Source organism: Rhinolophus sinicus, chromosome 3 (genome assembly GCF_057876585.1).
Source record: "Rhinolophus sinicus isolate RSI-liver-muscle chromosome 3, RSI-T2T, whole genome shotgun sequence".
NCBI lineage: Eukaryota > Metazoa > Chordata > Mammalia > Chiroptera > Rhinolophidae > Rhinolophus > Rhinolophus sinicus.
The window spans coordinates 121,203,509-121,225,330 of record NC_142503.1 but is presented as its reverse complement, the minus strand read 5'-3'; the positions used below and the strand labels follow the sequence as shown (position 1 = coordinate 121,225,330).

The following is a 21,822-nucleotide window of genomic DNA, read 5'->3' as shown; positions in this document are numbered from 1 at the left end:
ATTCACTTAGCCTGTTTTGTTTGTTGTTGGTTTTTTTTAAAGGAAATTCTAAACCAATGTTTATTCAGTTTATAGTTAAAATTAGAGTCAGTAGAAATTTGGAAACACCCAAAGGAGAATTCTGATTTTGTTGTGAGAATATTTCAAATACGAATGTCCCCCGTCCTCTGTTAGTGTTATAATTCTCAACAGGAAACGATTCAGAATTCCTCCCAAGCTTTTATGGATGGCCCCTAGAAGGTAGAAATACTTCCTCTTTCCCCAGTGATCAGAGGCTTAGAGACTCAAGTCAGTGATAAGAGACAGATCCAGGCCAAGTGTTGTGCTCCCAGCTCAGCGGTGCAGGATCCCCATAGCTCCATAGCCCGTTCCCAGTAAGATGTGCGAAAGTTCTCTCTTTCTGGCCCCCAAGTATCCTTTTAAAAATCTCAAGGACCCTTTTAAATCTCATATTCCAAGGTTACAGTAGCATCTCTGCACATGAGCCCTTGAGGGTGGAAGAGAGAGAGCATGTGTGCATGTGCCCTCAGGAGAGGGGTAAAGGGAGTCTCCCACAGAATCAGTGAGGTCAAACCTGATAGTTCAAATTAATTATGCTCCAATAAATTGTGCCTGAAGCTCAAACTTATATTTAGTACCTGCTTTTATAAATGAAGAAATGTTTTGAGACCAGAGGTGAAAGGATCAATACTCTGAAGGAACCAGAGAATATTATTTTTTCGTTTTTTGGGGTGTTGGGGAAGAAAAAAGGGGCAGAATCTCAATTCCACATTCTCAATGTCCCGCCATAACCCAGCCTCTTTTATCTACTGCTGAATATGTCAGCGAATGTAGAATAATTGTGTTAATTGTTGGCATGATACCATTTTTTATTTCCGAATTTGCCATGGTCTCAACACTTTAGTCATCTGATTTTATTCAATGCTCTTCTCAACGTTTATCAAATGCTCAGCTTAAAAATAGTTAGTAAATTTGATAGTCTGCCAGAAGACCTAGTGGAGGTTTGGAGATTTGGCTCTCTGACACATAAATTGTATAAAAGTCACAGTTTACTCTGGGAAGTGCTGAAGATACATTTTTAGCAAACATACTATAAAATAACAGCATGAAAGATGGGGTAAGAAAATGGATCCATAACTTATTTTATTGAGATTCTTAGAGGATACGTAGAGTGACCTCTAGGGCACGTGTTTGATGTTAGAATGCGTCTCTACCTTACAATCTTTTGTAAGGTCACTTTTGTCATCTGCACATTTTAATGGGAGCTAAAAAGCTGGTATTTTCCGTCTACGCTGTGACCATTCTGATCATCTGAGCTGCTAATTAAGGAGTGTTTTGTTTTGCTTTAGAAAGCAGACCAGCGTTTGGTAAGTTTAACATTCTTTGTGACAATTTAGTAGCTGGATAAACGCTCTGCATAGTAGTGGATTATCAGGGTACCTGATTCATTGGCAGATTAAAAAACAATTGAGTATAACGTGTATACCCAAGAGTGTGTGAATCATAAGTGTACAGATAGGTGGAGTATCCCAAAGTGAAAACACCTATGTTATCATCATTCAGGGCAAGATAAATAAAATACCAATGTTCTAGAAGTTCCTTTCATGTCCTTTCCCAGTTATATTTTGGGAAGAGGAAATACATACTTGTGGTTTGTCTGTCATGTTGAATTAGAAGTCTGGTTTAAAGTATTTTTTTCCTCTCCCTTACAATATTTTATTAAGTCAAATTTATACATACAATGGGATGCACAATCCTCTATGTATAGTCCAGTGATGTTTGATAAATGTACATACTTATGTAACCACACCCCAATCAAGATAGAGAACATTTCTGTCCCCCCTAAAAACTTTCTTTGGTCTCCTTTTTATTCAATCCCCCACCCATATAGTTCATCAGTGTTGTGATTTCTATCACCATAAGTGAGTTTTGCATGTTCTTAATACTTTCTATAAATGGAACCCTACAGGATCTAACCTTTTGTATCGTTTTCTTAACCTAATGCTTTTGAAAGTCACCCTTGTTGTTGCATATGTCATTAGTTGAGTCCTTTTTTTATTGCTGTGTAGTATTCCATTGCATAACCATAACCAAATCTTGTTCGTCTGTTCTTCTGTTGGTATACATTTGGTTTGTCTCCAGTTTTTGGCTATTATGTATAATGCTGCTTTAAATACTTGTACAAGTGTTCATAAGAGTTCCATTGTTTCACATCTTTGTCAACATTTGGTGTTGTCAGTATCCTCTCTTCACTAGTGGGTATAAAATGGTATCTTCTTATGGTTTTAATTTATGCTTCCCTGATAGTCAGTGATGTTGAGCCCCTTTTCACGTGCATATTAGTTATTGCTGTATCTTCTTTTGTGCGATGTCTGTCAAGTCTTTTACTCATTTTTTTATCGGTTCATTTTTCTTCTTGTAATTTGATTTGCAAGAGTTTTAATATATTCTTGCTATGAGTTCATTGTCAGATATATATACTGGGAATATTTCTCCCAGTTTGTGGCTTGCCTTTTGATGAGCTGAAGTTTTAAATGTTCATGAAATCCAATTTATCAAAAAAAATTTTTTTAATGCTTAGTGCTTCTTGTGTTCTCCCTAAGAAATCTTTGCCTGTCTACCCCAAGGTTGTAAAGATATTCTCATGTATTTTTCTCTCAAAGCTTTATAGTTTTGCTTATACATCTTGAATTAATTTTTTGTGTGTGAAGTGAGATAAGGGTCAAGGTTTATATTTTTTTTATAGTTGTGGTGTAATAGGAAATATATTCATTCTTTGTTCTTGGGTCGTGACACAAAGCTCCTAAAACCCTTGGAATTTCCTGAGCAATAGGAGTGTTGCACCTTTTTGAGCACACCTGAGTTTATGCTAGTGAGGTGACTTAGGGTGGGGCTCCGGATAGACTCAGGATGGGGCTGTTCACCAGAAAGACCAAGTGTTTAGAGGGTTAGAACTTTCAGTCCCGCCCACTGACCTCTAGAAAGGGGAAGTGGGGGTGGGCTGCAGATTAAGCTCTATGAAAACTCTTGAACAAAAAAAGTTCAGTAAGCTTCTGAGTTGCATTTTGGAGCCCTTCAACTGATTCTAGTGTGTAGACAAGTTTGGCAACCATTGGTTTGCAGAGTTTTAAGAATGATTGCTCGGTGAGAATGAGGACTGAAAAAGGGCCAGGAGATAATAGGTGTTAGGTGGCCATTTGTGGTCCTTTAATAGTACAGTGAATGAAAAAAGTCAGATTATAGGGGTTTAAGAATGGATTTATAGCAAGACAATGGAGGTAGAGGTATATTCTGCTTATTAGATAAAATAGGCCATGCATGGGGGTTGAAGGGGTGGGGAGAAGGAAAAGAGGATGGAAGCATAAGGAGAAATGGTATCAAATGAAGGCCCTTTTCAGTTGTTTTCCAAAAGGGATAATAGTCATACCTTTTCCAAAGTATAGGACACAATAAAGAGGGACTGAAGATTCTAGAAAATGAGAGGATTATCGAAAGAGGAATATTACGAACGAGGCAAAAGGGAATGGGCTTAAAAATTTAATGAGTTATTTTTGGAAAATAAGTGTGTAGTTCCAAGTTTGGTGAGTAGAATGGAAAGAAGAGCAGATGAGGGAACTCCATCATACCTGTAACTAAAAAGAGTTAATAAGTTATTATTTTGTAGATCTTCTCAGTGGAAGAAATTGACTCAATAGAGAAAATTTCGTTCACAAATTTCAGTATTCATAAAAATTATCTGGGGAGCTAGTTGACAATTTAGGTGTATAGCCTCCCGGTTTCACTCCCCCATTTGAAGATTTTCCTTCAGTAGGTTCAAGGGAGGGCCAAGGAGTTTTCACTTTTAGTAGATTCCCCCAGGCGACGCTAACTAATACTAGTGGTTCTGAAATCAGGGTTAGGCATACGAGTCTGATGGTTCAGAGCCAGTGCTTTTTAACTGCTTTCAGAAGAAATTAAAAAAAAAAAAGAGAGAGAGAAAAAGAGATGAACGATAGGATCCCTATGTAGCAGCAAAGGCCTACTGGATGCGAAATATCATGAGTTTTTAGTTTTGCCAACTCTTTAGCAACTCTTTGAAGCCTGAAAGTCGACCTGGGCAAAAGTGTTGTTGGAGCCAGGATCGGTATGACAGAAAGTCCAAAGGGAGAAGCATATCTAGGGCATTCATGAGGGGAACAGTGAAGTCAAGTCCTGACTTCCAGGAAGACATGTGGTCTGGAGGGATCCGGAGGCTGGAGGAATCAAATAATTGGAAACTACCTGTGACGGGGAAGAAGCAATTCAGTAGCTGTGGGAGGGACAGGAGAAGAAAAGTTAGGCTTTTTTTTATTTTTTATTTTTTAATAGATTAACTTTGGAAATGAGATATTTCTGAGGAAAGGCAGGTTTCTGTTAAAGTGAGATAAATGTCAAGTATCAAGGTATCTGTTCTCACAGTGGGGTGGTAATAAGGTTGCCCGATAAAGTACAGAATATACCTAATTAAGTTTGAGTATCAGGTACACAGTGAATAATTTTTCAGTATTGGGTATGTTCCAAATATTGCTTGGGACATAGTCACACTAAAAAATTATTTGTTGTGTATCTGGTATTCAAACTTAACTGAGAGAGGGTCCTCTATTTGCTAAATCTGGCAAGCCTAAGTGGAAGTGATGTTTCCTAAGACACAGAGGAAGGTGGATAAGACTCAGATTGGGAGAAGGGTAAGCGGGGTTGTGGAGTGCAGCTGAGTTGTTTGAGAATACAAGTATGAAGAAATATCAGGGGAACCTTATTTAGTCAAGAGTGGCAGATGTGAGTAATTGAAACGAGGTGAGCATTAGAGTGGGAGGTGGGACAAAGAATTATATTAAGATGGGGGAGCCCTACCAGAATTATTCTTTGCAATTTGGTAAAGGAAGATGGTTTGTCAACTTCTTTTACCAACAGCTGCAGCGTCTTCTGAAAGAACAACTGATTTTTCTGGACATAGAAGCAGTAGTACAGGGATCCTCATGGTTTCAACTAGACAATGTCTAGTAATTTATCTGCATAATTTCACCCCACCTCCTCCCAACCTCATCTGCTAAAAGGAAGGGAAGAGATCAGTAAATAAATATGGTATATGTTCATGAATGCATTTTGTGATGCACTGCAAAAAAGCATGCCAGACCATAAAAAGGGAAGTTAAACTTTATGATCAATTAGGAAAACTAGGCAGATGAATGCTAGAATGTCAGTTTGAGTACTGGATTTATCACTATGTCTTCTCTTTTATTCCCCTGAGTATTGAAAGTTTCCTTTTATTTTTCATTTTGACTTTAATTAAATGCATAAACACCTAGTACATTTTGCTCAATGAATTAACTAATAGTTTTCAATTTTTCTGTCATTTATTAAGATATCTGAGTAGTATTTCTTTTTCCTAAGTTGTGTTCACCGTAGATAAAATTAGTTTAACTCAAATGAGGAAGTCTTGTCTTAGAATCTTTGAGTCTGAAAATGTGGGATATTGGAAAAATATAATTTCAGTTATTAGAAAAAGAGCTACAGAAAGGAAAACTTCAAAGGCTAGTCTGGTGTCAGCACCTGCTGCGGTCACAGTGTAAACCCTGGAGACCAGGGATTTTGGCAGCGGTTTCAGTGCTTTTAGTTCAATCTCCAGCATCCTCAAATGTGAAGCAGATGCCAGTTTTCTTCCCTAGGCTTCTGATAATGGCATATAATGAGTTGGTTGTTTCCTAGCAACTAAAGAAGCAGTTTCACTTTAGCTGATCCTGCAATAGGAATGAGACATTTTCCCTTGATAGTTGGTATTAGCAATTTCCCTGACAATGGAATTTCACTTCTGAATAAGGAATGTTCTCAGCCTTTGGTTTCCTAAAGAATTTTGCTTTTGAGCATGGACTAAACTCGTCTTAATCCTGTATGAAGTAAAAAAAAAAATTTTGAGCCTCCTAAGCACCCACCATGGGAAGAGCCAAAGGAGTTGGATACATCTTTTCTCCAAGGGCGAGTGATTATACAAGAAGCTGTAATAGGTGTATTTTTCACAGTGTTTAACAGGATAATTAACAAACAGATTTTTTCCTATATTTGATGTTTGAGGTAACAGAGGTTTATTAAGGATTGGACAATGTGTTGTAGAAAAATATATATGAAATTTTATTTCCAGTATTATTTCAGTATAAAGTCAAAATAAACAAAAACATATTTTCTAATCTATAACTCACTTGATTTCCAACGGTGTTCTACACAAAAAAATTATTATTATACCACTTATCATGATAGGTCACCTTAAAGTAACCTGTCGAACAATTCAATGTTTATCTTGAAATATTAGAGTTGTAAAGCATCTGTTCTTAACTGAATCGTATTTAAATCCTTACTTGGCAGTGGTACTAGATCTAGCGATCTTCTGACTCTTAAGATATATGGAGGCATGAGAAAATTACTTCAAATGACCTTCTTTTAGTCATAGTCTAAACAATTTCTAAGGAAATTATCCGTTTTTCTTCCTTTGACATTATATAACTAATATAAATTACTTTCCCCATCCACATTTGTAGTATGATATATTAAATTTCAGAAGTTCCCAACCCTTAGGCAAAAAGATAAACTATTAAATGATATTCTTAAGATAATTAAGTTATCCATATCTAAATATACCAAAGAAATTTATTGCCTTGCCTGGAAAAGTTTCACAGACTATGCATTAACTATAGATGAAGTTACTGAATGTCTCCCTTGTCAGTTTTGGGCATCTGACCTTCTTATTCTTTCCTCTCTATATGATTTTAGCATTATTAGGTACTTAGCAGGTCTCATATTTAAAAATACTGCATTAGGCTTTTGTGAAGCATTAAAGAATGAAGAACACTAATTAAGTCAGTTGAACAGGATAGTAGTCTTTCAGGCACCCTAAGACACAATTATTTTCTTAAAAACCCTTTAAAACATGAAGCAAAGTTTCTATATAACTCAGTTATTGCTCTTAGATGTCTTTGGGACCTTAACCTGAGGCTAAAGAGTCAAGTATGTTAAGCCACGTTTTGAATTCTTTCCCTTTTAAAACTATAAATTAGTGAACAAGGGAATAGAGATTTTAGTATAACTAAAGCCCAGTTCTTTGAAATATTTTTCTGAGACAGTATTCTAGCGAATAGCTCAGTTTGATTCATCTAGCAGGGGTTTCTTTTGATTACCATGCATTTATTCATTCATTTAACAATTATTTATTGAGCTTTCCTCAGATAATAGTTGCTGTACCTTTAAAATGTCATTGGAATTTGTGTCATCTTCAGCAGCATTTAGTGTCTTCTTACTATGTTTGGGGCATTGGTTAGATGCCGAGGACACAGGACGTGTAAGACAGTTCAGAATTGTAAAGTAAAGTGTTTAGTTACAGACCTCAAATCTGTTGACTTGTAGTCGTAAGCAAGATGTTTAGATATGTTAGAAAGTTTAATAATTTTCAGATACTGTTTTACAATGTTTTAGTTAAGGCAGTCGAAGCTGGAACTTAGAGAACAGGGCTGAGTATTACACAGTGCTGACTATTCAAGTTGGTGGTATTGGTACCGGGTATCGGATTTCACAGATTCATTTAGGTTCCATGTAGTTAGCATCGAAAAAGAATAAGTTCTCAGAAGGAGTTGGAAACAGCCTGTGAATATTAATTAATTGCTTGTTATGTCCTCCTACTTAAATCCCCTTCTTTTTCTGCTAATTATAGGAGATGACTTACACGAGTACCTCCAACTCAGTGTGATGACTGAGTACTTATCTATGCAACTGTGAATAGTGTAATGTTCTTTTTTTACATGTTGCTACTGTAGGTATCTAAGCCAGCGCGATTACAGCTTTGTTCGCTGGCACCCACTGTCCCCAACTCTCCACTGCAAGTCATGTGTGCTGGATTTCTCAAGTGTTAGAGTAGACGTGGTCAGTGCCATTACTTCATCCTTTTACTCTTTTGTATTCTGGTCCCTGTTCACACAGGTGGAGAGACACTTTTCACCTGATAAAACTACTTAGTGACCTGCAGGTTTAAATGGGTAATATATCAAGAAAACAATAGTAACAAAAGAAAGCCGTGAAAGTGAAAAAGGTGAGTTATTGTTCTCCAGTGTCAACCACTGGTACAGTCTTTCTCACTTCGCGTTCTGTGTAGCTTTGGGTTGGAGCAATTTGGAAGGCTGGGGGGAACCTGACTCTCAGAGCTTCTTGTCTAACCTGACACCCAGGGAGCATCTCCTGCTGCAGCGTCTGATTATATGTGGCTGAGCTAGAGTATCTTCTGCTCTGCATCAGTGATCGGCCTTCTTAGGACATTGGGAAGATGAAGGTACTCTACTGTTCTTGGCCATCAGTTCCTTGAATTTCTTCCTTAGGTTTTAGGCCTTTCAATCCCATCTTGCTCCATCCTGGATGCAGAAACTAGCATGTCATCTCCCCTTCTCCCATTTGGTATATCATTAGCTATTTCTTCACACTGGTTCTTTTGGCAGGGTTAGGCTTCTTCACCTGTCTAGTTATATGTCCTTCCTTAGACCTGTTCAGTACATTATTAGGTTTCTCATCTCTGACCTTCTCTTTTCTTCCTAGTTCAGAGCTTTGTTTACTTTGATTGGCTCTTTTCTCCTGAGTGCAAAACATGTTCTCAGCCCGTTTGTGGGCTAACCCACACTCTAGGAATGATTGATGCTGTGGGCAGTTTTACTTCCCTGCCATTGGCTCAAGTGCTTCCTAAGGAGGGAGGTGGGACATTGCCCTGATTTTGTCCCTTCATATTAATTTCCATTCTCAGCAGTGAACACGGAGAATCGGGATTCTTATTATCAGAACATAGAATAGGGGGAGGGGCACAGTTTGACTATTCAGTCCAATGGCGAGCAGCAACAGATTTCTATGATTTTTCTGGCATCTAAATAAAGAAGTAAGGACAGTTAGAGTAAAACAGAGCATGGTTTAACTCCAAGCCTGAATCTACAGGAAAGCAAGTAGCGAGAAAGAGAAAGCGTAGACAGGTACCAGGAAATTAAAGTCATCATGGTATGTAAACTTGGTCCATGTTTCATTGATAAAGCAAAGATGCTTGGGTATTCTTTTGTGTCTGACAACACAGAAAAACGTTTCCCATTTCCTTCTTTGTGTATCTACCAGAGGCAAGTAATAGAGGTCCTGAGGCGGGCACTAACTGTAGTTCTGACATAAATGACATTCAGTATGCAGAATGCTGGCTTGTTAATAAGAGAATTGAAAAAATGTACTGTTTCGTTCAATTGAAGTCAGCCATCAAAATTAGTGCACAAGGAAGCACTAATAGAAAAATGTGCCAAGCCAGTGAAATATATTGATGAAAGTGAGACAGGATGATGTCAGATACAATTCATTAGCAGCAAACATCAGTGAGGCTAAAATAATTTGCCTTAGAAAATGAATTGATTGAAAGGAGGCTAATTGCCAAACTCTTATAATATCCCATTTCTACCTTGAACACTTCAGAAAAATTCCTGCCTTTTTCACTATTTAGTGTTGTTGATGCAGACTTTAAAGAAGAACCTACAAGGATTTGAACAGAGGCTAGGATGAGGGTAATTAGAAAAGGTAGGGTCTTGTCTTCTGTGGTCATAGTTAAGAAGACTTAATAAGGGTCACATAGAATTACTCATTGGGCCCTCAGGAGACCTTCTTAGAGTTGTGGCCCCTGTTGGGTGTGCACGCGCTTGCCCCATCTCCTCAGAAGCAGATGGGGAATCATGGGTCAGAGCAGAGGTTAGAAGCTAGCTGGAGCTGTTTAAATTGGAAGAAGATTTGAACAGATCCCAAGCAGGCTGTGAGAGTTATGGATGTTACTGGGAATTTCATAGGACTGTGACTCCTATTTATTGTTTAGGCAGATACTGTATTTACTTGATTTTAAGATACATATATTTCAAATTTTAATATCTCTGAAATTGGAGTGTATTTTCTAATCCATAACATCTTGGCATCATGTCTGTTTAATTATTAATACTTTTCTCTTTGGTAACATATAAAAATGGTGTATCTTACAATCTATGGTGTTTTCTATTTGATGAAATACAGTAATTATTTTTGTCGTGATTACTTTAATGCTGATTGAATTGTATTTTTGCCTTTTCCACAATCACTGCAGAGTGATTCCATATCATTCATTTTGGTCAGGTTTTTTTATTATTGAAAGACTGTTTTCAATTGCCGCTGCCTGTTTTGGCAACTTGTACATTCTCCCATCACTAACTAAATGTTCCCCCTTATTACTTACCCAGAGACTGTCAGATTATTCTTCCCAGTGTGTAATAACGTTCATGATATCAGTTATTTTAAAGACTGTCAGTGTCTCCTTATTACTTTTTAAAGCAACCTCGCCTCTGACTTTATTCATCCTTTCAATGGTTAAATTTTAGAGAACTTGTAAATAAGAAAGGTGTGACACCTGCCGCCATAGATTCTTTTGGTTTCTGTAAACTTTTACTTATTGATTTGGAAAATTTTGTCAATGCTATATGATCATTCATAGTTTGAAAATGATGCTATACCAATTTACATAAATGTTTTTATGTGTTTAATAGTTGTTTTACATAAAGTTAGTTAATTTTATGTTGCTGAAAAGTCACCAAAAGGAATGACTCATGGTGAATTAAAACATCCTTTTTGTGTGTATTTCTTTTTTGTGTTTATACCAAACCTAGACAAATATCCACAGAAACAAATGTTAGACTTTGTAATTAGTTTATTTTAGCAGAGGCTAAGGCTGGTGTCTCAGTTACATGAATGTAGAATATATCAGATTAAATAGGTTGAATTAATGTATTCTCCTCAGATAATTCTATACTACTAAAAACAGCTACCTATTATTGAGTGTTTACTATGTGCTCAGCGTTATACTGTTTACCTGTATTATCTCATTCAATCCACATAGTGTTGTGTAATAGGTACTGCTATTGTTCTTATTTTGAAAGTGAGGAAACTGAGGCATAAAGGGATTGCATAATTTGGGCAGGGTCCCACAAGTAATCCCTCTGATTCCCCAGGCTCAGCTTTTCACTGTACAGTTGAAGTTTTAAAAGGCTTACCTTTAAACTTAAGTGAAAACACACTTTTTAATATCATCTCTGAAATGCTAACCAGCAGAAACGATGAAGAGCTTTCGCTCCCATCACGGGCACCAGTGTGTGCGAAGACTGCTGCTTCCCTCGTGTCCGTGGCAGCCCTCCGCTGCTGCTGCCGCTTGGAACTGCCGCCTGCGCCGTTGTTCCTTACACCTCTTGGCAGTTTGACATGAAGCTGCTGTGATTTCTGGAAGGAGACTTGTCCTGCAGCTCAATCAGGAAGTGCAACTGAAGGTGGCAGAGTGGGTGGCATAGGGCAACAGACGGCCACACCTGAGCGTGGTTCTGGTTGGGGAGAACCCTGCAAGCGACTCCTATGCCCTCACCAAAACGAGGGCTGCTGCAGAGGTGGGAGTCAGCAGTGAGACAACTGTGAAAACAGCTTCAGTTTCAGAGGAAGAACTGTTGAACTTAATCCATAAACCAAATAGTGATGATCATATAGATGGCCTCCTTGTTCAGCTGCCTCTTTCAGAGAGAGATCTGCAGCGCTGTTTCTCCAGGCAAGGATATCGATGGTTTGCAAGTAATTAATGTAGGGCAAATGTGTTTGGACCAGTTTTCCATGTGACCGGCTACTCCATGGGGTGTGTGGGAAATAATTAAGCGACTTGGCATTCTAACCCTAGGGAAGAACATGGTTGTAGCTGGAAGGTCAAAAAGTGTTGGAATGCCCATTACACTCTTGCTACACACAGACGGGGCACACGCACGTCTTGGAGGTGATGCCGCTGTTAACAGTCTCTCATCCGTACACTCCCAATGAGCAGTTGGAGAAACGTGCAATTCTTGCAGGTATTGTGGTCTCCTCTGCAAGCATTCCAAATCTGATCACAGCAGATATGACCAAGGAAGGAGCAGCCATTATTGATGTGGAAATAAACAGAATTCAAGATGCCATCACAGCTAAACCCAAGTTGGTTGGAGATGTAGATTTTGAAGGAGTCAGAATGAAAGCTGGTTACTTATATGTGTCACTCCAGTCCCTGGGAGTGTTGGTCCCATTGAAGTGGTGATGCTAATGAAGAACTATTATTGCTGCAAAAAAGGTGCTGAGACTTGAAGAGCGAGAAGTGCTGAAGTCTAGACCTTGGAGTTGCAACGAAGTAACTGTTGTATCTTCCCCATCATGAACAGTACTCTAAGCCAGTGCAAGAGTCAAAACAAGCCAATAGAAATGCAGTTTTTTAAAATTTATCTACTGAAATAGTTTTAAAGGATGCTTTGTATTTTTTGAAAGCTTAAATGGGTGGGTGTTTGCACACATAGCTCAGTAGTGCCTAACTGGGGAGCAGGCCAGTATCACTTTGGGTCATGTGACCTAGCCATAAGAGAAGCCATTAAACTAATGATTAACATGGAGGTTATTGTCACATTGAGAATGGCAGCTTAACTTTGTCGGATCACTGCAGTTACAATTTGACTTTTCTAGGATTGAGTTTCCCAAGTGCTATTCCAATAAGAGTTGATACTCACTTTGGGTTCCAAACCTTTTGAGTTCAACTGGTCAAACCAAAGGAAAAATGTTACTGGAGAAAATGAGGGAAAAGGTAAAAAGGAAGAAATGATGGCAATTGAATAAGAAAATTTACTCGAATTTTATACGTATTGACTGATAACCAGAAGAAAAGCTCCATGTTAATAGTATCCTGAGCTGTCATTTTATAGCTTAGTTAGTCGTTAGAAAGATGTCTAAGGTTGTTCCATGTGCTATTAGCCTGTGTTTTATGTGTGTTACCATTCATGAGGTCGCCCCATTTTAGTTTTCTAAGATTGAAAGGCCTATTTTGTAAATAATTTGTGTGTATTATCATATTTGTTTTTTCCTATATCCTTAAATTTCATTGTTAAAATTTTGTACTGTTAGGGGTATCTGTGTGGTTTCTTTGGTAGATCTTTAAACCTATTTTTGAAAAACAAAACAGACTTGATAATCATTAGGGCAGTTTGTATGAGTATGCAACTTACTTTTCCACCAAAGAATTGTCAATAGCTGCCTGCTTTTTTCTGAAGCACCTGTTGGTTCTCCCCTGCCCCCCCTGCCCCCGATAAGTTTTTGAGAGCTTGAGTTAATATTGAATTTAATCAGACTTTTTGATTAAAGGGTCTTTTGTTTGCTTGTTTGTCTTTTTTTTTTTTTAATAAAACACTTCTGACTGGTAAAAAAAAAAGTTTTTCTTTGTCATTTGGCTGCCGATTTGTATGTTATACTTTGTAGATTATAAGGCATATATGAGAGAATGTCTTTGTAAATCTCTTTACTCTGACACTATTTAAATGCCTCTTTTTCATTCCACATCAATTGCATTTTTGTTAATTTACACAATATGTTATTTTGGTGCAGTTTTTATATAGAGGTGAGTTATAAAGTCTTTTTAGTAGTGTTTGGCAATAAGAAAGTTGACAGACCCTTCTATGTTATGAGGTCAGTCACTGTAGTAATATAATTCATTTATAAACTGTAATAGCTTTAAAATTCCTTTTTTAATTAAAAAATCGAATTAAAATTGTTCTTCAGGTATTCATCATTTGGACTTGATCACACTTCACTGAGGTACAGTGGCATTTCCCAGTTACTGAGAACAAGCTGTAATTTAGTAAAGGGAAATGACTGTCTGTCTCAGGGATACAGTGAGTGTCTATTATATCCAGATTAAAATTCAACAGTGCTTTTCTCAGTGGTTAATTGTTGAGACTTCTTGACTGCTCAGAGGAATTTATGGGACCATTAGTAAGTAGTTCAGTAGACTAGTTATTACTCAGTATCAATTTCAGCTAACCTCAGGTATTGAGTTCTTTTCAAATAATTTTTTCTCCTTGAGAACAAATTGATTTAGGGAGAGCATAAATGTCAAAAAGCTTGCACCAAGTACAAAGTAGAGGGCATAGTCCCCACAAGGCTGCCCTCACTCCTGATACCAGTTGCAAATTTAGGGTTTCCCCAAACCACCCTTAGAGTTCAAAAATTTGCTAGAAGGACTCATAGAATTTACTGGAAGGTATTATACTCATGGGTATAGTTTATTACAAGGAAAGGAAACATTAAAATCAGCAAAGAAAAGAAGTGTAAAGGGCAGGTCCAGGGAATTATCAATGTGGAGCTTCCGTTGTCTGTGGAGTCAGGGCCTTACTTTCCTGGCATTGATGTGTGACACTGTGTATGGAGTACTGCCAACCGAGGAAGCTCACCTGAACCGTGGTATTCAGCGTTTTTATTGGGACACTGTGACACAGTCATGATTGATTGTCTGTGTGGCTGATCTCAGTCTCCAGTTGGTCCAGGGCCTCTGTGCACGACCCAAAGCCCCCCTTCTACATCACATTGTTACTCTCTGGCTAGCTCAAGGCCCCAGGCAAACAACTTTGAGATTATGTCCCAGAAGCTGAAGTCAAAGGCCAGCTTTTGGAGGGACTTTTTGAACAAGGTTAAATTCTTTACTATACAGATACAATGTGAATAATACTGTTTCCCAGAATGAATGTATGTCTAAAGCTAAATTTGGCTTTGATCTACTATGTTGGAAACACTGTTACTGAGAATTTCTAGGTATTGTAATTCAGAATGGGAATTCCTTGAAAGTCCAATTGGGCTGTAGAGTTTTCCAGCCAGAGAGGCTGCTGGAACTGTTTCTTTTGGATATCTTGAGGCCTGCTAATTCCTGTGTCTCTTGTAATTGCCCAAATATAAGCCTCTCCGATCATTCAATATTTTTTCTTCTTTACACTGTTTTGGACTTACTTTCTCCTAAACCTAAAGTTTCCTTCCTCTTCTTTCCAAATTTTTGTTTTGTGTTTCTATAGCTCCAATTTATATTAAATCAATTCTCCTTAATATCCTTAATTGAAAACTCTATTTCCATGCCTTAACTGAAAACTGTGATTCCTTACAGACACCACTTTTCATGAAGTCTTCTTAAGTGGAGGCAGCTCATTCTTTCACTTACCGTCTACCTAGGGTTTTAGGGTAAGGTTTGACATATTCCTTATTTCCTAGGGCAGCTTCCGCCTCAGTACTCCTCCATACTTATATTCCTTTTGATAGTCATGGTTCTTGAAACTGTAATCCACTTCTCCCTCTCTTCTTTGGTCACCTTTTTTCATTTATTAAAGACATTGACACTTCTTTTTCACTCTAATTCTAGCCACCATTTTGGATGACTTCAGCGTCCATGTAGACAATTCAGTTAGCATCCAAGCCTTTCAATCTCTTCTTCTTAATGTGAGTGCTCTCAACCTCCATTTTAATTTAGCCATCCTTTCTCATGGTACACCCTTGATCTTGTTGCCTGGAAAGACTCATTTTACCATAGCTTGTCATCCCTCTTATTATGGCTGCAATCCCTCAGGTTCCTTGACTATCCCTATCTGTCTACCGCTTCATACCTTTCATTTGTTTCCTAACATAGATGTACATGACCCATTATTTCACTGGCTTGCTTGTAACTTCAACATTTTTAGTACCCTTGTCTTTCCATTGTATGACCCACCCTAACTTCAGTCTAGAATGGATTCAGCCATCTGGCTGAGTGGGTGCTGCCAGAGAAGACCTTGTAAAAGGCTCTATGAGTTAATGATTTCTCACACTGACTGAATTTTCTGTTGCCCAGGAAGTTTTTTCCTCCATTCTTTTCTCTCTCTCTTGCCTAGAAACCTGTTAGCCCTCTAGGTTAACCTAGGTAGCCCTCTCTTATGTTCTCAATGGGAAATATTTTAAAATCTTCTTTGTTATTCTGAAGACCTCTATTCTTCTACCTCCCCCTCAACTTTTATTGGATGATCCCATTTTCTGCTTTACAAAGAAATTAAAATTTATATGGTGCAAATTTTCTCAGCTTCCATCCAGGCCGCTTACAAAACTTACCGATATTTGAACTCGTTCTTGCCCTCTTCCCTTTTGTGTCTTTGGCTTCTTTCTCTGTATTAACTCTTTCACATCAGTATGCACATGGCAGACAGTGCTGGCTGCTATGTAAAAGTCATTCCCAACCCCCATCTCCCTTACTGCCTCAAAACAGAGTCTAGAAAATCAGATAATTTCTCAGCTTCTCTTAGAGCTGAGAGTGGCCATGTGACCCAGTTGTAACCAATGAGATGTAAGGGAAAGTCTGATGGGGGGTGGGTGGCTCTAGGTGTTTTGCTTCTTAACAGAGGGGCAAGGTTTGTTCTTTCCTTCTGTTGGGGATATTTTTTTAAGGATGTGATGCCTGGCAGTGGGTACTATTTTGTAGCAGAGCAGGAAGATAAAAAAAGCCATGGTCTGATGATATCACTGAGTGAGATTCTGAAAAAACCCTAGAACTGTCTGCTTTCAGACTTTTTGTTAGATAAACAATAAATGTCCCAACGGGTTAAGCATTGTTAGTTAGCTTTTCTGTTACTTGCAGCTGAAAGCGTCTTCACTCATGATGCATAACTTTCTCTCAATTAAAAGAAGAAAAACAAGCAATTCTATTTTGATTCTACTTAGCACCAGTCTAATTTTTCTTCTCACTTGCAGCTAAGTTTCTTGAAAGAATTTTCTAAATCTGTCTCTCACTTCCTCATCTACCATCTATGATACTTTTGTCTGTAGTCAGCCTCCACCAAGCTTTAGCTAGGGTCATTAGAGATGTCTTTTATTTTTTTAATTGTTTGTATACTTTTCAATTCTTAATTGATCTCTCTGCAGTATTTGATCTATTAACCTTAATCTTGAAATACTCTTTTCCATTAGTTTCCATAACACTACATTCTCCTGTGGTGTCTACTTTTTATCTTCTCTCTCTTCTACTTTATAGTTTTCTCTTCCTCTACTCATTTTTTAAATATTAGTACTCAGCATAGGTATAATTACCCTAATTTTCCAGGCTTGGAGACTAATTAACCCTAGGTCATATAATTAGTAAATGGTGCAGCCAACTGTCGTGTCCCGCGTGACGAGGGTTGTGGGGATCTAGGAGGGCAGCGCAGGGTTAAGAAAAGACCATAGCCATGAATAGAGTGCAAGCGGGCCCAGTCTCAAGGACTGAGCACCGAATTGGGCCTACCTGTAGTTTTTAGCCAATCACCCTTGCCTGCAGCCAGCTGAATCGTAAGTCTCAGGATGTCTGTACTTCCCCAAGGGACAAAACCTTTATGCATATGAGTAGATGGAAAGCACATCATTGAATATCTTCTCCTGCAGGTTGTGGGAAAGAATGCAGGCAGAGGCTCTCCTTAGCAGGGGAAGGTGGGGGGCTGTGCCCACCTCTATGAACCCCGTGGGTTCTCCTGTTGGTCCCCACTCGACTGCACCTGACTTGAGTTGTCCCCCACTCCCTGCCCCCGTGGGGAATCTTACTCATCATTGGCTGACCAGCCATCTTTCTGGGGCCAAACAGGGAGACATAAGGTGCAAGCACAAAGGTAAAGCAAAGTCCCTGAAAGGATCCGTCTCACAGACTGTCCTTTTTTAGGGGCAGGTACAAGGAGACAGACAGGGTAGGCTGCTGCGTGGCAACAGCCAACATTTGACCAGAATCTGAAGCCTTTGTAATTCATCTCTTGGAATCTCTTCTGATCTTGTGCTTTCCCTGGGCAATTTCATCCAGTTCTGAAGCCCAGAATATGTTCATCCCTGAGTTGTAGGCACACCTGTCACACCCATCCCGAGTCATAGAATACACCCCTACAACTGCCTACTTGGTAGCTCTGCTTGACCATCCCATGGATGCCTCAAAGTCATGAAGTCCAGACTGGAGCTCCTCCTCGTCCCCCACGCACCTGAAATGAGGATTGTCCTTCTTTGCTTGGGACAGAGACTCAATGATTGGCACTACCATCCCGTAGCTATTCAGGCCGAAATCCTGGGTGTCATCCCCAACTCCTTCTCTCACTGCTCACATTCACTGTGTTCTGTTCTCCCATCTCTGTTGCTGCTCCTGCCCCAGTACAGTCAACCCTTATCTCCCCCCTGGGAAAACTGCTAACGGACTCCACATCTGTATCTTTGTGTAATCTGTGATAGTCTAATCTTTCTTAAATGTAGACCTCATCATGTTACTTCCCTGATTTAGACTCTGTGGTGACAACTTGTTTTCCAAACAAAAGTTCAAAATCCAACTTGGGGAATAAGGCCTTTCCTGACCTGATCCCAGCTCACTCCCCACTCCCACTCTCTGTTGCAGCTTTGCTACTACTGGGTTCATTTTGTCCTTTCTTGCCTCTAGGACTTCCCTTATGCTCGTCCTCTTGCTGGAAAAATCTCTTCTATAACTCCATCTCGTCCTGCAGGTCTTAGCTTAGATGGCACGTCCTTTGGGAAAGCCTCTGTGATTCCTGTCTCCCACACAAGAGCTCTCAGTGCCTTGAAAGGGCCACACACTGTTGTCTCCGGGCCTTGGTACGTGCTGCTTCCTCTGCCTTCTCTTTCCTGCCATCGCCTTGTTGCTATATTCGTTACAGAAAATGCTCTGTGCTGGTCCTGCATTTTCCCCCAACACAGCTGAGAATTTCTTCTATTCACTTTGTGAAATTTGAACCAATTCTGTTGCATTCATTTGATTTAGAAATTTAGAATTTTGAACAGTGTGCTTCTAATTTGTGTCTCCTTCTAATTTAAGCCTTTAAAAATCTAAGCCTGTTCTTCAGCTTTATGCTTCTCCAAGCAAGCTGACATTGCTTAACTTGAGAATTGATTATGTGCCAGAAGTCAGCTGATACTGTTTGTAAAAAAAAAAAAAAGAAAAGAAAGAAAAGGCATTTTCAGTTCCAGCTGCTGAACCTGACAAGTTCTGACATCTCTTGTCTTGGCTGCCTCTCACTTCTTTTTCTGTTTCCATGGAAATGGACATCAGATCATAGAAACATAGTAAGATAGTGGTGGCTAATTGTGGTTGCAGATTTCTGAATTCTCTTTGTGGAGTGATGATTTTAGTGACTCTTACATATGTCGTATGTGGTAGTTAGCCAAAACATCTAAGGCAGTTTCTGGGTTTGAATGCTAGCTGATGTTCCCAAGTGTTACTAACTAGTATCTAAAATGTATTCCCTGTTTCAACTCTCAGGGAAAATATATTTTCATTTAAGAACTGTAATGTCGTCAGAGAGGAGACCTGGCCCCAGCCCCAGATCTGACACTGTCTCTGTGTGAATGACCTCATTGCTACTACTAAGCCTGGAACTTGTTTACAAGTGTCCCGGAGAAAAGACTGCCTTTTTATCAGTGGGTTTTTATAGAAAACATAGAAATAAGATATACACCTAATTTTAGTAAGGACATCAAACCAGATTTCTAAACATCTAAAATGGAAACATGCTTTTAATTCCAGCCCTTTATTTCCTCCTTCTGTAAAATGATCACAATAAGGCTTGTCTCATGGCTGGGAATGTTAGGTTAAGATTCCTTTATAACGTACCTGTGGTTTCTCAAGACAAATATAACCTCTCTTATGGCAAAGTGATTAAAATTATAGCTGCAAAATTCTATTCATTTCCTATTTAATGAAGGAAGTTATTACATTGCTTCTAGGATGCAGGACGATTTGCCTAGCCTTATGCCTCTGTAGTAGGCTTATCTATACCAAGGCAGGATTTCCTTGTAAATCTAAATTTGGAGCTTGGAAAGCCAGGTTTTGTTAAGTGCAAGAAGGGACAGGCATGTACATATTAAAATGATTAGTATTTGCTGAGCTGCTTCTTCAGCATGTAGTGTCTATTCTATATCAAATAAACCTGAGTAACTGAAATTGAGTATGAGCAGAATCATTCTCTTTTTGCATGACCACACAGAATAAAATACAGGCTTATACCTAACTCCCACTTGTAGTTGCATGTATACAGACATAAATCATACACAATAAGACATAAGTAAATGGAAAATAATCCATTTTGTACTTTGTAATTGTGGTAAATTTTTCAAAAGAAAAAAGAAGCTGCCTTTATTAAATTTCCTGTGACTTTAGTCTCCCATAGAAAACCTGAGTTATACTTGGGTCTGGTCGTGTCAGATTCCCTTCTGTTTGTGACGCAGCTTCAGGCTTCAGTAGATTTAGCACAGGCTCCAGTGCTTTCAGGTACAGTGCTTTAGAGCCAAACGTTATTTTTAAATAAAAAAATATTCTATAGTTGTAGTATAATTAGACAATTAGAAAAAAAAATTCAAGAAAGAAATTATAATGGCTCATTACACCCCCTATCAAAGTAAGTCCCTGTTGACTTTTTGATTTATTCCTTTAATTTGAAAAATTCTGCCAGTGTATAAAAACCGGGATAATGCTGTATGTACATGCTCTTTTGTAGCCGACTTATTTCACTTACCATATCGTGAACATTTTAACCTGATATCATATAGTCTTTAAATAAATGTGTAATATGCTGCCTTAAATGAGTCCATAATTTATTTAACTTTTAAGCTATTAATGAATATTTAGATTGTTTTCTTACAAACAGCTTTGAGCAGGAGCCTATAAACTCTCTTTATCTCTTCAGTCAATGTAAAAAGTGCCTAAATTACCTAGTTTTCCAGGCTGAGACCTCAGTAGTATTTGCTTTGACTTACTCTTGACCACCACATCCCACTAATGTTATCTCTAAAATATCTCTTGAATGAATTCTTCATCTCTGTTCTCACTGTGATTGTAGTAGTCTGAGTCTCACCCTCTAACTTGGCATATTGCAAAAGCCTCATACACAGCTGGTCTTCCTACCTCTAGGATCTTCTTTCAATGTGTTCTTCCCCTTGTGGTTAGGTTGTCTTCTGAAGTATAGGTACAGTCATGTATCGCCAGCTTTAAAGTCAGATGTTTTCCCATTGTCTGCTGCATAAAGTTTAACTCCTTCGCGTGGTATTCAAGGGCATTCAGATTTTGGCCCTATCGAATCCTTTTAACCTCATTTCTCTCTTCTCCTTTCCATATTTCACATATCACAGGCAGCCTTCCCTGAACACGTGAAAGTGTTCTCATAGCCCTTCATGTGGTTTGTGCCCTTTCCATTGCCTAGAATATACCCCTTTTAATTCCTCACTCCTTTCTTTCAAGACTTCAGCTCAAATCCTACCTGCTGTCCAATACAGTAACTACTAGCTACATGTAGCTATTAAAATTAATTGAAATTTAAAATTCAATTCCTCAGTCAAATTACCACATTTTAAGTGCTTAGTGGGCACATGTGGTTAGTGGCTATTGTATGTGATAGCACATACAAAGGAACATTTTCATCATTGCAGAAACTTCTGTTAGACAGCACTGCTATAAAGGCTTTCCTGAAATAACTGATTTCTTCCTCAGAGCTTCCATAACACTTAAGGTTAAGTATTTTAAAAAGCTCTTGAATTCCTTTATGGGTAGGTGAGGGACCAAGCAGTGTGTGTGGCATGTAGTTTAATTTCAAGATGTGTTGACTGAATGAACAAATGAGGAAAAAATGACATGAGTTTTGGGGAGTCATCTGAATAATGTCAATGTTAGGGGTCTTTGAAATCTAGGGAAATGCTGATTCGCCTTTGTAAAGTGTATGGTTATCAGTTTTTCTTACTTAGTAACTCACAAAACCTGAGGCAAATTGCTCGGTTTCTCTGATTCTTTTACCATCTAAACATTGGAGAATTATCAGTGTTTCTCCTATATATTAATAATTTAACATAAGGGCAGTATTTACTGAATCTGTGCCAGATATGGTGGACATTACATAAAAGTATAAAGCATTTCCAGTAGATTCCACACTGTTGCCTGAGTTTATATTCCATGAG

The 21,822-nt window shown here is 38.5% G+C and overlaps 1 protein-coding gene and 1 pseudogene across 5 annotated transcripts in view; both read left to right on the top strand.

Annotated features, from left to right (window-relative positions):
- NUBPL (NUBP iron-sulfur cluster assembly factor, mitochondrial) overlaps positions 1-21,822 on the top strand; it is a 196,931-nt gene that overhangs the window by 76,915 nt on the left and 98,194 nt on the right. The gene's annotated exons all lie outside the window — the stretch shown is intronic.
- LOC109459754 (bifunctional methylenetetrahydrofolate dehydrogenase/cyclohydrolase, mitochondrial pseudogene) lies at positions 10,549-13,262 on the top strand (annotated as a pseudogene).